Source organism: Prionailurus bengalensis, chromosome A2 (genome assembly GCF_016509475.1).
Source record: "Prionailurus bengalensis isolate Pbe53 chromosome A2, Fcat_Pben_1.1_paternal_pri, whole genome shotgun sequence".
Lineage (NCBI taxonomy): Eukaryota > Metazoa > Chordata > Mammalia > Carnivora > Felidae > Prionailurus > Prionailurus bengalensis.
Genome location: NC_057348.1, coordinates 33,738,449 through 33,750,896, shown reverse-complemented (window position 1 = coordinate 33,750,896; position 12,448 = coordinate 33,738,449). Strand labels below are relative to the sequence as shown.

The following is a 12,448-nucleotide window of genomic DNA, read 5'->3' as shown; positions in this document are numbered from 1 at the left end:
TGGAATCATGAATTTACAGATTAGAGCTGAGTTTTAAATAGCATATGATTCAACTCTTCTAATTTTATATATCAAAGAATGGATGCCATAAAATGCATAGCAAGCCCTAAGTGTTCTGTGGGGGGAAGCAGTAGAGGTATGTAGGCTACTGTCCTTGGTTCTGAACCACTACTCCCCGCAGAGTCTCTTTTCGTGATGTCGGACAGTTGCAATCCTGCCCACTCTCTCCTGCTGCAGTGGGTTTTCCTGTATTTTTATTTTCAAGATGGATGGGGGGAAAGATATGTTATTTACTACCTCAGAGAAAACAGAAGTGAGCCTTGCATCAGAAACTTTTGATCGTTCTCTCATATGTCTGACATTTACCCTTTCCTCCCCAGGATTTGCTTATGCTGTCCAAAGAAGTGAATCGATTTGCCCCAAGTTCCCAAATGAACCAGAGGTCCCAGGTTTCCTAATTCCTCGTCTGGTGCATCCTTCCCTCCTCTGCCCTCCCTCACATACCTTACTGTGTCACTGATATTTGAAAATTCCATTCTAAGAGTCTTAAGGCCAAGGCATGGCCACCCCTCTTAGATGCCTGTGTATTTGTTGTCTGGATCTGCATAATAAATCAGCCCCAAACTAAGGGACCTAAAACCAATATGTACTATTTAACAGTTCCTGTGAGTTGGGAATTCAGAAGGAGATGAGCTGAGAAGTTCTGGCTCAGCCTCTCTCATGCGGTTGCAGTAAAGGTATCAGCCCAAGCTTCAGTCAACTGGAGGATTGTTTGGGGCCAGGACCGTTGGCAAGGTGGTTCATCACATGGCAGGCGAGCTGGTGCTGGTGGTGGGTGGAAAGCCTCAGCTCACTATGTGGGCCTCTCCACAGTCGAGTATCTTAAAATGTAGCAGCTGACATCCCCCGGAATGGCCACTCCAAGAGACTAAGGTAGAAATGACAATGTCTTTTATGACTTAGCCTCTAAAGTCATACACTATCACTTGCATCAGCCCAGCAAACTAAGCTGGCACAAGAGTGTGAATACCAGGAGGCACGGACCATTGAGGGCCGTCTTTGAGGCTGGCTCCCACAGCCTCTTGTGTGCATTCTCACAGCACTTGAACCACTGTATTCTAATTACATTTTAGGGGCGCCTGGGTGGCTCAGTCGATTAAGCGTCCCACTTTGGCTCAGGTCACAATCTCATGATTCGTGGATTCAAGCCCTGCATCTGGCTCTGTACTGATAGCTCAGAGCCTGGCGCCTCCTTCAGATTCTGTGTCTCCCTCTTTCTCTGCTCCTCCCCTGCTCTCATACTCTCTCTCTCTCTCTTAAAAAATAAACATTTAGGGAAATTACATTTTATTCGCACTATGCTGTGGCAGATACAGTTATCTGCCTACCAACAGCCATTATCCCCATTCTCCTTGCTAATAGAATCCTGATTTTGTGCAGGTATTGGAAAGCACTTTTTCCAGGCATCAGCAAACTGTGGTCCATGGCCTGTTTTGTGCAACCCTGAGCTCAGAATAGTTTTAACATTTTTAAAGGTTATAAAAATTAAAAGAAGAATGTACAACATAGATCATATTGTACACAAAGCCTAAAATACTTGCTACACGGTACTTTACCAAAAATGTATGCTAAGCCCTGGTCTAAGTTACCCATGGTAACCCCATTCCCAACTTTTCTCTGCAGAGTTTAAATCAGGCAGGTCCCAATTTTGACATGAAGGGTACAAAAAAAAGGTACTGGACATTGGGGGGCTTCTGGAAATAATTTTGCTCCCTCATAAGAATGGATACATGAGAGGAGATCCCTTACACCTTTCATCCATCCTGCCTTGAGGGCTATCTGGTGAGAATGGCTCTGTGACAGCCATTTTGCCACCATGAGGGGTAAGCCAAAAGTGTTCTGGAGAAGCTGACCCAGGCACCTGACATTGTTGAACTGTTCACTTGACTAATCCCAAAACAGTCTACTCCCAGAGTTTTGTTACATGAGAAACGTGCAACTATCTTTAAGGCCTTCTTTGGGAATTTTGTCACTTGTAACTGAGAACATTCTAAATTATATATACCCCCCTCTAGACTGAGGTTTTTTTTAATGTTAATTTTTGAGAGAGAGAGAGAGAGAGAGAGAGAGAGAGAGAGAGAGAGAATGAGCAGGGAGAAGCAGAGAGAGAGGGAGACACAGAATCTGAAGCAGGCTCCAGGCTGTGAGCTTTCAGCACAGAGGCCCAACGCGGGGATTGAACCCATGAGCCGTGAGATCATGACCTGAGCTGAAGTCAGCTGCTTAACTGACTGGGCCACCCAGGTGCCCCTCTAGACTGAGTTTTGAGGGGTCAAAAATCTATGATTCTCACAGAATCCCTATTTCTACTCTCAGATCTGCCATAGAATAAAGCCTTAAGTATTGGTGGTTGTCTATGTCATAGTTTCTCTACTCCAGCACTATTGACATTTGGGGCCAGATAACTTCTTGTCTTAGGGGGCCTGTCCTGTGCGTTGTAGGGGGATGTTCAGCAGCATCCCTTGCCTTCACCCACTAGATGTTGCTTACACGCCTTCCTCCACGTTGCGATAAACAAAAATGTTCCCAAACATTTTCAAATGTTCCCTGAGGGACAAAAATCACTTCTGGGTTGAGAACCACTAGTCTAATTCTTATATCCTGATTCTTAGGATATTAATTTCTAGTGCAGATTACTTATTATGCAAAACTTCAGGTTCATCATGGGGTCCAGTCAAACTGTAGTCAAGGCAGAGAGGCCTTGAGGACAGTGAGACCCTGAGAAGGCTACATGGGATCCCAAGGACAAAGGAAGAGGAGGAAGGTGGCCACCCTAGAAATCTCAGCTGGGTCTGAAGCTGGCAGGGATAAACATGACCACCCTCCTCTTCTGGTCCTTTTTGGTATGGAGAAGTTATCGGAGCATAATGAGAAAAGTTTCTTTGTGTCTTAGGCAAAACATTCCTGGGGACCACAGAGAGCCAGATGACAATGAAGAAAAGAAAGAAATGTGATCTTGCCAGTGGTACCCAGAGAGCTCAGGGAGGCTGTAGCCCTTTGGGGCAAAGAGTTTGATAAAGGAAAGGGTGGGATGAGAAGATAGCACATAAAGGTTGGAAACCCACAACCCAATGCTGAGAAAACTGTATGAATGTATCAGGGTGGTTCTCTGTACCATGCCTGTCTCTTTTGAAAATACAACAGAAAAGTTTCCATCAAACTGTTTTCTGTCAAATGCTGGCCCCTGACAGATTGTGGCATATGGTGGTTTGCCTTTTAAGTCACTGGGGTTTTCTCGCTCAACTTCACCAAACGGTGGCTGTAATTATGGCAGTAAATGCCTCTCAAATGACAGCTTTTTTCCCTCCTTAGAAGAGTGAGCGTTTTAACAAGGATGTCAAGTAGACCACAAAGAACTATGTGCTGCAGGGCTTTTCTTGGTAGAGAGGCTAGAGAATGCCGTTCATCACTCAGAAAGGACGCTGATTTCCTCAAAAGGGCTGCGGCAAAGACGTGAAAGGCTGGAGCTCCGATCCAGACTCGCCCCGTGCTAAGCTCTGTGACCTTCCTCAGGCAGCGCCCTTCCCCTCTCTGAGCCCTCGTTTTCCCAGCTTGGAGCTGGCAGGATCACAAAAGGTCATCTACAAGAAAGAGCCTCCTTAACTGCCCCAGGATCCGCAACTCCCATCTCTCTGTGAGGGGTCAACAGTCTACTGCCGGCTTATGGAGGGCTCGTGCTATGTGTTCATGCGCCCATCAGGGGCCTTTAGGTATTGGGTTAAGGCACATCCGATCCTCAATCTCTTGCTTAAAGTTCTTCCAAGACCCCCCTTGTCCCAGCCATAACTTGGATGGCAGGGACCGCGACAATCCAGCCCTCCTCATGCTCAGCCTCCGATCATGGTGCTTTGCGTGTTCCGTCTAGGCTGGGGCCATCCCACAGTGCCTGCCGTGTGCTGCATACACGACTTCCTCTGGCTTCCAAGACCTGAGGCATGAGCACCTTTGGCGCAGAAAATTCTCCCTCTTCCCCAGCTCCTGAGTTGACTAAATCCTACTTTTTCTTCAAGTCCCAGTTTGAAATTCACTTCCCTTGTGTTGTGGGCTAAATTGTGTCCCCTTTCAGATCCGTACGTAGAAGCCCTAACCCCCAGTACCTCCGAATGTGTTTGGAGACAGGGCTTTGAAATGGATAATTCAAGGGGCGCCTGGGCGGCTCAGTCGGTTAAGTGCGTCTAACTTCGGCTCAGGTCATGATCTCACAGTTTGTGAGTTCAAGCCCCACATCAGGCTCTGTGCTGACAGCTCAGAGCCTGGAGCCCGCTGCGGATTTTGTGTCTCCCTCTCTCCCTGCCCCTCCCACGCTCGTACTCTGTCCCTCTGTCAAAAAATAAATCGACATTTGAAAAAAACACTTATCATATGGACTTATCTCCTTTTTACATTCTAGCTCCCCCCCCTTTTTTGTGTGCGAGGGGAGAGAAACAAGAACGTTACTTTAATTCAACATCAACAATGACCTTGTGTAACAGCACAGGAAAGAGGTAGTGGAGACAAGACACTCAGGCTTCCTGTTCCCTAACCAGCCTTGACTTGAACGGCAGGGCCCCAGCAACCTGGTGGCACCGCACCTAGCCTCTCGATGGAGGGGGAAGGGGCAGGGAAGTGGAAATCTGAGGCTCAAAGCTTAGAGAAGGGCTGATGGTAAGCCTGAGGAGAGGCTGCGTGGCTGTGGGCAGGGCCCTCGCATAGGTCTTTGTCCGTGAACATGCCCCTGGCCCTGCAGAGCATGGAATCCTCGGCAGCGCCATGGGGGTGCCCTTCGGACAGGATGCCCATTACAGCTGGAATGATGCACTGGCAGGCGTCCAGCACGTTACCACACCATCTCTGGGAGGTACTGGTGGATGAACATGAGGCCATGTTGTCATCCCAGTTAGAAACTGCTGGCAAGCGTCTTTGATCTCACTGATGCTTGTGTCCTTCTCCACCACCAGGAAATTAGGATGACGGCTCTTGTTAAGCTCCTCTGTGCCGCCCAGCAGGAGGCCAATCACCATGTCCTCCTCGCCACTCACTGCAATTAGCTCCTTCCTACTTGCCGCACTCACACTCGCAGGTGGGTAGAGCTCAGCTGCTACAGCCTCTATGTTCTGTCGTCCTTTTAAGGTGGGTGGGTTTCTGTTGGTTGATGAAATGTCTTCAGGAGTAGATAGATGACTGAAGGTCTTGAGGTCAGGGATCACGTGTCTCTGCATCATCAAGACCGACCTGATTGCCCAGATGCATATAGGAGACATGGAGTATGTTTTCCATAGGTGGATGGAAATGAATGAAAAAATATCCTGTCAGTTTTCCAGATGATTTAGGCAAATGAAAATGCTCATTGAAGACCAGGCACGGATTTAGAGCTGCGTTTTTCTTGGAGGTTTACCTAAATTCCCTAACTTCTAATCAAAGTATCTACACCTCACTGGACCTATGATGTCATAGTCCTAGAACTGTTAGTAGTGAAAGGAAATTTTCTGGCGGGTTTTCCATTAGGTATCTTGGTTCTGTGTCTCACCATTTCTGTATCACACTCCCCACAGGAGTCAGGATGGGGAAGATAGAAGAGATAAGAAAGATTCTTTGAGTAATTAGGAATCCACAATTAGGAAACTGTCAAGTAACTAAAGTTGGTACCTCCTACAAGCTCAATCCATTTATACTATTTCCATAGGAAAGCAGCTCGTCACCATTTTCCATGTAACCATCAATCATAGTGCACACTGACAGAGTTTAAAGGCGTAAGTCCGAGATTAGAGAAGTTCTTTTAAAAAGTGGAATATCAGGGGGCGCCTGGGTGGCTCAGTCGGTTGAGCAGCCGACTTCACTCAGGTCATGATCTCTCGGTCCGTGAGTTCGAGCCCCGCGTCGGGCTCTGTGCTGACAGCTCAGAGCCTGGAGCCTGTTTCAGATTCTGTGTCTCCCTCTCTCTGACCCTCCCCCGTTCATGCTCTGTCTCTCTCTGTCTCAAAAATAAATAAACATTAAAAAAAAAAAAGACAACTACCATAACGTTATGGCACCTAAAAGAGTCAACATTACCTCCTCAATATCATCAATTTAAAAAAAAAAGTGGAATATCAGGGGCGCCTGGATGGCTCAGTTGGCTCAGCATCCGATTTCAGCTCAGATCATGATCTCATGGCGCGTGCATTTGAGCCCCGCGTCAGGCTCTGTGCTGACAGCTCAGAGCCAGGATCCTGCTTCAGATTCTGCCTCTCTCTTTGCCCCTCCCCTGCTTGCACTCTGTCTCTCTCAAAAAGAAATTAAAAAAATTTTTTTTTTCCAGTGGAATACCAATTCGTGCTTTTAGTAATTGAAATTACCCAGTAATACCCAGGCTAGCTCAGTTTTTTTTTTTGGTATTTGGATAGCAAACAACTGAAAGCCATGACAGCTAGAGGGAACAATTAAAGGGGAAAAGAAAATTAAGAGCTCACAAATACATTCAGTTTTCTCAACTTTGTCAGCCAAGTGTTCCCTTTAATTACTATTGATTTTCATAATAGTTTATTAACCCAATATGCCAATTCAAGTTTGTCACAGATTATTGTGCATGTAGGAGAATCCATTGTACGGCATTGGAGGGGAGGAGAGGCCAAGTGTTTTGGGAAATAAACGCATCTCCTTAAACATTTGTATCTGATTTTTAAAATTGTTTTGCTGGGGCAGAACTTTATTTTATTTTAACTGAATACATCAGTCATCCTGACAGCGTTTTAGCTCCAAGCATTAGCTTCTGAAGTATTATACCCAGAGAAATGGAAGACAGAACTGATTTGATAAATCAAGTCAATAAAACCAGCTTATAAGTTTCATTATTAAAACTTTATAAATGCAGCACAGGACTTGTATAGAGCTGAGAGAATCAAGATTCTTTTTTTTGCCATTTAGGACCATTCTCGAACCTCAGTTTCCTCATGCATTAAAATGGGGCTTTGTGATCTCTACCTCACTCTACCGTCCAGAATTGGCATGGGGCCCAAGTGAGATCGTAGAAGGGCTTCTTAAAGTTTAATGTACACCACAAGTTAAGGCATTACAGGCTTCTGTGTGTACCAGAAAGTATCTGTGAAGAACATAGAAGCCTCTTACAGTAAATGCCTGGAACCAGAACTTCCCAAGATTTACCAATCCTGGTTAATAAAATAGAAATTAAACACCAATTACCATGGGAGGGAAAGTGGATTAATGTGGTGGCACTTTACCTGAATATTAATTATGAGTTGGGAGATTCCATTACCAGGCTCAGGCAGGTCATGCTTTATTGGTTCGTCAATAAGAAGCTCACGCTAATGGGCTGGCATAAAACATCCTCTGAGGAATCAACCCTGGCTTTCCAGCCAGAGACCATAAACTCAAAATAATTTACATGGCACAAAATCTATTTCCTTCCAGTCTGTAAAATGGTAATGAGAAACACCAGGCTGGGCAGAAAAATGAGGATTTAAAAGGTCATGGATGTTTCTGTCTTCCTTTTCTTTGTTAGGGTCAAAGCTACTGATACCTGTCAGGCCTAGAATTCCCTAGAAGGCAAAAAAGTAAAAAGGTGTGGGTTTGCATAGGGCCTCTGAGGCAGGGCAGTAGGTACATGGTACCCGAGTTTGCCAGCCTGTGGCTCAGTTTCACTCCCAGGTCATGTTGACTCTGACCTTCTAAGGCAGGACTTGACTCACCATGTCACGGTATGTTTTTGTACCCTGGCCTCCTCATGGAAGCCACTGCCATCAGCTGTGTGAGGATGGCTTTCAGACCCTGCTTCCTCCCCAGCGCCCTTAGTGAACATTGACCACTGTGCCAACAATGGGCTCGTGTCCCTCAGCACCCCCGCTCCTGTGCTGTCCCACATTCCAGCATCAGTCAATGAGGAAAAGTCCCTACACTCATGAACCTGGTCCCTGGGTCCCAAAGTATCCTGCTGGTGCACAGAGTCTTAGAAGCTCTTTCAGGAACTTCTTGGGCTCTGAGTTGTCTCCTCTCTTCCCTGAGTCTCAAGATAAATTCACTAGACAAGGTTGGGTGAAAAACTCTCTATTGTGCATGTCTCCCCATTTTCCCCTGCCTCTCCACACACAAACACATAAATAAATCCTCACTTTCCTTCAGCCAGTACAACCAAAGCCACCTAGGGGTGCCTGGGTGGCTCAGCTGATTAAGCCCCTGACTCTTGATTTTGGCCCAGGTCATGATCTCCTGGTTGTGAGATCGAGCCTTGTTTTGGGCTCCAGGCTGGATGTTGAGCCTGCTTAAAACTCTCTCTCCCTCTCCCCTTCCCCACTGTCTCTTTCCCTCTCTCAATAAATAAATAAATAAATAAATAAATAAATAAATAAATACATAAAAATAAAAAAACAAAAAGCAAAAAAAACAAAGTCACCTAATAGAACCATTTATGAACCAAATATCTACAAGAATCTCCAGACTACAACCAAAAAGAGGGATGGCCACAAGTGTTGGTGAGGTTGTGGGGAAACTGGAACCCTCACACACTACTGTAAATGTAAAGTGGTACAGCCACTTTGGGAAAGAGTTTGGCATTTCCTAAAATATTAAACACGGAGTTACCACATGACCCAGCAATTCCATCCCAGGTATGTACTTGAGAGAATTAAATAACTAAATTAAAATAATAATAAAAAATCCACACAAAAGCTAGTACAGTCATGTTGATAGCAACATTATTCATGATACTCAAGTAATCAAAGCAACCCAAATGCCCATCAAATGATGAATGGATACATAAAATAAGGTATAGCTATACAAGAGAATTTTATTAACCTATAAAAAGCAATGGAGTGCATACAGAAACACGCTACAACATGGATGAACCATAAACATACTGTGTTCAGTGAGAGAAGCACAAAGACACATACTGTCTGATTCCATTCACTTGAAATGTCCAGAATAGGTAAATTCATAGAGCCAGAAAGTAGATTGGTAGTCACCAGGGATTAAGGGAAGGGGGAATAGGGAGTGACTTATAGGTATGGGTATCTTTTTGGGGTGAAGAGAATGTTCTGGAATTAGAGAGTGGCGATGGTTGGTAAAACGTTGTGAATATTCTATGCTCTGAAACGTTCATTTTATAGTATGTGAGTGACATCTCAATTTGAAAAGATTTTTTAAAGCTGAGGAATCGGAAAAAAAGAGTCACCAGCTCCCCAATTCCTTCTAGCAAAATCGGACCTGGGCTGAGCTGATACATTCCACTATCCTTACTGAGGACTGCAGTTAAAAGCTTCAAAAAGCTGGCCTGCCCCCACATACTTCCCCCACCTGCTTGCTGATGCCTGAAACAATTCCGTGGGGCTTCTTTTCATCTGAGTATCTTAATACTTTCCTGCTCTCCACATTTGTGAAGCCATCTGTGGGACCAATCTTGTCTCTAAATGAAGATAAGCATAAAACAGTACTTACCCCCTCACTGGGTATCCAACGATAATGGTTTGATGGAAAGGTTGCAAAAACAAAACAAAAGAAAACATGCCTACACAAATCATTCTACGTTTGACCTAAAATCCCCGATTTTTCGCTCTCCTATTCTACATTTGAATAGGAGCTTTGAAAGATCTCGGATATGCATGTGGCTCTTATTTAGTAGAAAATTCGATGCAAATAGTGAGCATGACGTAGTCACTTAGTTGATTTAATACTTACTTTGAGAGAAGCCAGAGACAAGTATCTGAGTTGGCTAGGACCACGCATTGTTCCTAAAAACCATGAATTTGGGAAGCCAGAATGCCACAACTTGAAGTCTAGTTCTACCACGTGACTTTAAGCAAGTTCTATAAACTTTTTGGCCTTGATGTCCTCACCTATAATATAGGGATACTAGCAGTACCTGCGTCACAGGATCACTGTAGAAATTCAGTAAGTGAACACCCATAGAGCTTTTAGAACATGTCTAGCATATGCTAAGTGTTCAATAAGCCTCAGCTTGTTGTTATTTCTAAAACTGGCTAGAGAACAGCCCTACCTTTTGCTGTGTCCTTTCTGTGGAAGACTATTGGGGAAAGTCCAAGAGGCTTGACATTGAGGTAATGAGGTGACCTGGCTCTCCCACTACATTCCCTGTACTCCCCCTGAAGCCTGTTTTGGGCAAGCCCCCAACTCAAGCAGAGGCAGGTGGCTCTTGGAATGTGGCATGTCCTGAGCCTCTCAGGGCTGCATTAGTAAGTTGCAAAAGAGGGTCAGAGAGGGTGACTCCAGGGCCTGGCTGTCCCTAATCCAGCCCAAGCTAGATGCTGTGTCCCCATTCGTCCCCCACAACATGACAAGCAGAGAGAGAACTGCAAAGAACATCCTGAACTCTATTTCACTTCCTCCTTTATAAACAGAACAACTAGATCTGGGCACTATTTTTGGTATTTTTGGCCACTATGACAGAATAGGACGCTCTAAATGGCAATTGAAAATAACTTTCCCGCCATTTGACCCATCACCGTGTATCGAATTGCCAATTTCTCTGCGCACTTACCACTATCTGAAGTTCCCTTGCTCGTGTTCTTGTTTGCTGGGACGTAGAATTTTTGTATGTAGAACGAGGCTTCCAGGAGGGCATGGTTCTTGTCCTTCTTGTCACTGCTGTATCCTCAGCACCTGGAACGGTGCCTAGCACAAGAAAATAGGCATCCAGTGAATAGTTCTGGAATAAGTAAATGGTGCTCACCCCAGCACTCGGCACAGTGCCTCTGTACTCGACAGGCCTCTACCGGTGATAATCTCTCAGTCTCCATTCTCCCCTTCTGGGGGAACCTGTCCATGCCCCCCCCCATCAGCACCTGCTTCTGAGGCCCCTGCACAATGTGGGACAAGCTGGAAGATCTCTCTGACACCACCTCATGATATCATAGCTGACCGCAACTGGAGTAGACTCCGTCCCTAACTAAGACACTCATCATTTCTTTCTTGGAAATTTGGGTTTGGCACTCAGAGACTCTTTTTGATAAGAGTTGGTGCTTACAATGAGAGGCTGGGGTGTTCTGGTCTCAAGTCTGATCAAAGCAGAAGGAGCCAGTATGCAGCAAAGAGGATAAAACTACCCGCAGAGAGGAAGTGAGGAGATGAGAAAGGATGGCAGTAGAGACAGAAAGAGACAGAGTCCGGGCAGGTGGACTGGCTGATCTGAATGTGCTGACTTTTCAGTGCTCACCTAGTCCCTGGAGACCTGGCTGTACTTCCTCAGTTGCAGCCTTGGCTATTTCTTTCAGTTCACAATTAGTTTGGCTGGGGTTCTATTTCTTGCACACAAACCATTCCTGACTGCAAAGTCCTAGCATATAGGAGGCATCCTCAAACCCTCCGTTGACATAAATTCATTTTCCACTTATTCATTTACTCACTTACTCGACACGTATTTATTGAGCCAGGTACTGGGCTAGAAGACAGAGGCAAACAGGTGTGCAAAAAGTAGACACCGCCCCTGCCCTTGTGGGATTCTGGCAAGGAGACCGCAATTAATAGAATTAAGACAAGGAGAGGAACAGTGAGTTCAACTTGGCATCAGACCCTGCCTGGTATATATCAGGAATGGCGCTGGGTTATGCAGACACCTAAGTCATCGTTGATATTAAGGGGACCACAGTCCACTCAGAAGGAAGAACCCTCATATTATCCTTTAGCAAAAAGTGACACATATTCTATCTGATTGGACCCTCAGGCTGCTTCCATGAGATTCGTCTTAGAAGATGCCTGTCTTACAGGCAAGTCTCTACCACTGAGCCCCAAAAGGGTTAAGTGACTTAAAGTCAGTGAGACTAGTCAGAGGCAGAGGCAGTTTATTAACTGCTGTCTTCTGTCCCCACAACTCTGTGTTTTTCCTTTTTGCCCTCCTACAAAATGTTGCCTCTTCTGTGAGACGGCAAGTGTGCAAGAACCAAACACACTGTATAGCCCTGCAGGAACTCAGGGCACAAGGCCTCCGGGCGGGGCTCAGCGGTACTATTTTTAGGATAAACTCTGCCAAAACAATGCAAGCAGCAAAGAGAAGAGGCAAAGAGAGAAGTCAGCTCTCTCTGCTGAAGCTGCTACAGTGGGGATCTTAGCGGGTCTGCTTGCAGCGCCAGACCCCGATAGAGCCCCGGGGGGCCCCCTAGGCTCAAGTTTATGAGGCAGTCCCTTCCCCAAACGTCTCAGGGTCTGGGAGCCCGGCTGCGTGTTTAGGCACCACAGGGAGACGACGATACGCACTGAAACTCCAACAAGGCTCATCACAATTACATTCAAGGACTCAACTAAACTGTCCCCCCCACCCCACCGTGAGGGTCTCATTTTCCTCCCTTCTTACCTCACATTACTCACAGGACATGGACATCACCTTTCATGAGGCTGTTTCTACACTCAGCCCGGGCTCCCAGCTGAGAGCACAACGTTAAGTGTGCATTCTGTGACTGTGTTTCTC

The 12,448-nt window shown here is 45.7% G+C and overlaps 1 pseudogene; it reads right to left on the bottom strand.

Annotated features, from left to right (window-relative positions):
* Positions 1-4,680: 4,680 nt before the first annotated feature.
* On the bottom strand, positions 4,681-5,258 carry LOC122488177 (annotated as a pseudogene).
* Positions 5,259-12,448: the final 7,190 nt, after the last annotated feature.